Here is a 3,265-nt window from a genome sequence, read left to right on the forward strand (position 1 = left end):
TAAAGGTACCGGATAATTTTTACAGAATAAAAGAGTGTGCCACTTGGGAGACAATGAAAATCTCGGTTTCATAAGCAACACTACGAGCATAAGGGTGCGGAGGTAAGTAACTAAGGATAATTATAGGCGAGTAAAAACCTCAAAAATTCATTCGAGTATACGATGTAATAAGCTCGCAGTTTTACACGAGTCAGAGGGTCTCCCCTAAGTACTACAATGAAAGGCTAGCTGAGGAAATAAGGAGGAAGACCTCAACACAAGCACAGGACCTAAAGAAGAAATGTCACACCTCCTTTTTTACACACCGCCCCCCGAAAGATAATGTATAAGAGAGTTTTTCTATTTAAAGTGACATTATTCGAAATGGAATTATTTATTTATTTTAGAGTCGCCACTTGGGATAGGTTTGGCTTTTGGTGTCCCAAGTCACCGGTTTATCTTGAATCCCAGATCGAGGAAAATTTCGACTTCCCGAATGGAGTCTGCGAACCAGAATTCTGAATAAAGAATTCTGTTGACCCGAGGGAAGGTGTTAGGCACCCCCGAATCCCGTGGTTCTAGCACGGCCGCTTAAACCATTATAATTGGCTAAAACTCTGATTTTAATACATGTCATCCTATAGTGCAATTTTAAACTTATTTACCGCTTTTAATTAATTTTTAGGAAATTGAACGTCGTTTAAAACATGTTTTCGGATCACGTCACATGAAATGCACCCGAATCCTCGACACATTTTATTCAACGTTTTGGGATTTCGATTTGGGTCACATGAAATGTACACCCGACTTTAGGAAGGTAAAATTATTAAAGAACGTGCCTAAAACGGCTAACGCGTTATTAACTTTGCGGGAGGCCATGAAAATTCGCTAAATGGCACGTCCCGATTTCTAAGTATTTTAATGTAAGCATTTAAAGAGGGCCACGCATTTGAGATTTTATTTGGCATGGCACGCCTCAAATTATTCTAAAGGGTGGCACTCAACTTAAAGCAAACTACGGATGTTACTCAATTATTCATCTCCTATTTTTGATTCCACCGTTAAAACCAAATCCATGGAACTTGGATTAAAGTTTCACATGAATGAGTGTATGCTCCAAATACTAAATGTTCTTGCAAATTTGTCTCGTTCTGCTACTAAACTCCAATGAAGCAAATTTGCATTGTAAAAAAAATTGAATTTCTTCCAAGAAGCATAAATCAACCAGAATTAAGTAACTACATTAGGTAAATCTTGTTTCTCATCCACGTCAACAACATTGAATATTCATGAATGGAAGACACAAAATCGAATTCATCTGATCATTCCTTATATTAGTACTGCTTGTGTCAACAAAGTTTGACTAGAATGGAGATTAGGAAGATAATCCAACTGGTTTAAATATACAACTTGGAATAGAGGAAATGCGTCCTTAATATCTGCCACTTTTAATAACCACAATCTACAACTAGGCAACAACCAGTTTACAGCAGGTAGCTAATTCCATCTTCACATATATCGCACTCCAACATGAACCTTTTCTAAAAAAAATTCAAAAAAATAACATACTGTTGTTCATGAACCACTTCATATCTCGTGAGGAAAGAGCTAAATTACAAACTATCAATTTCAAACAGTATGGACCTTGTCCGAAAACAAATTTATGCATTTCATCATATTTCAAGTGAAATAAATGACACTTATTGATGCTGGAACAGGTTGACACAGCGAATTCCAATCAACATACGATTAACAACCAGAATCAAGCATGACCTTGTATTTAAGCCAAATCTGAAAATTACAAGTTTAGCGAATACATACCTAATGGTGCAAGATTAAAATCAAAACCAACTAAAGTCCAGCACTGTCCATGGTTAGAGCTTCAGCAGCACAGCAGTACAACAGCGAAATCAGCAATTTTTGAGAGTTTGAACACTCCAACTTTCTCTCTGAAATTTTTTGTCCGATTTTTCCAAATTTTATCCAGGAATTTCGAAAGAAACCTCCATGATTTCAAACTCACTGTTTACCTCCTCTCTCTGTCCGTTCTCAATCGAAAATGGCCAAATGGGAAGGGGTGGTTCTGTCAAAAATCTAGTGAAGAAAATGATAAAAAAGCTGCGTTCCTTGGGTCTGTTTATTGTAATTTTTCGGAAGAAGAAAGAATAGAGGAAGACCAAAAAATGGGGAGCTGCGCCCTTTTGCTTGGGAGGGGATGTCTAAAATCTGATCTATTTTGTGCCTTAACTCCCCTTTTATGTGAGGGATTAGGGCAAAGGGTAATGGGTATTTTGGTAGGGAGATTGGGCTTTGAGTGACTTATTGAGTTTGGGCAGATTTGGGTATAGGCTTTGGGCTCAGCATTAATTTTGGCCCAATTTCACAAGACAACCCTTTCTTTTCCAATTCTTTCTTTTATTTTAAATTTTCCTTTTCTTTAATTAAAATCCTACAAATTGAAAAATTCTAAATTATTTAAAATGTGAAATTAAACTAATCAACTAATTAAAAAAATTATAAAAGCTACTTAGTCCTAAAATAAAAGAGAAAAAAAATCAAATAAAGGAAAGAGTGTAAAAATGAAGCATTTTTTAGTGATTTTCAATTTTTATAAAACAAGTAACTATTGGTTAATTCTAAAAATGTAAAATAAAGCCTAAATGGCATGCGTAATATTTTTGGTATTTTTCATGATTTAAATAAAACTGAAACATGCAAGACAAATGCAAACAATTAATAAAATCTATTAAAATTCCTTAAAATGGTAATTAATTAAGGAAAAATCTATTTTCTTGGATTTTGTAGGAGTATTTCATATAGGGCGTGCTTACAGCTGCCCCTCTTTGCTCGGAAACATGAAGAGTTTTCGGGCAAAGATAAAGTGAGCAATATGAGGGATTTTTGCCCGTTTGAAACTCCATGAGAAGCATTTTTTTAAAAAGAGCCTGACCGAACGTTGCTTCAGAAGTTGCCTACATATCCTTCGCTATAAAGGAATCAGGTCAGTGTAGTTCTGGAAGTTTCGGTAGCTGGGACTACCAGGAGCTGTGATTTCACTGTTGTTGCTGCTGCTACTGCTTGCTGACCTCCTTATTACACCAAAAGGAAAATCAAAGCTAAGCTAGCTATGCCTATCAACTATGAGTTACAAGATTCCTATCTATAATTCTCTTGAAACTTGATCTTGAGTCTTAGCTGATTTTGTTGTGGACCCTGATCTGAATCTTGATGCTCGTAAGTTGTAGGTGTTTGTCTCTTTCTGCAGAATTGGGTCGGAAAGGGATCA

General features: G+C 36.0%; 1 long non-coding RNA gene across 1 annotated transcript; it reads right to left on the reverse strand.

Annotated features, from left to right (window-relative positions):
* Window positions 1–1,243: 1,243 nt before the first annotated feature.
* Window positions 1,244–2,411, reverse strand: LOC109242204. Its single transcript, XR_002070365.1, has 2 exons — window positions 1,801–2,411; window positions 1,244–1,520 (listed from the first exon to the last, which is right to left on the reverse strand). It is a non-coding gene; the product is annotated as an uncharacterized LOC109242204 (long non-coding RNA).
* Window positions 2,412–3,265: the final 854 nt, after the last annotated feature.

The sequence above is a fragment of the Nicotiana attenuata genome, unplaced genomic scaffold (genome assembly GCF_001879085.1).
Source record: "Nicotiana attenuata strain UT unplaced genomic scaffold, NIATTr2, whole genome shotgun sequence".
NCBI classification, from domain to species: domain Eukaryota; kingdom Viridiplantae; phylum Streptophyta; class Magnoliopsida; order Solanales; family Solanaceae; genus Nicotiana; species Nicotiana attenuata.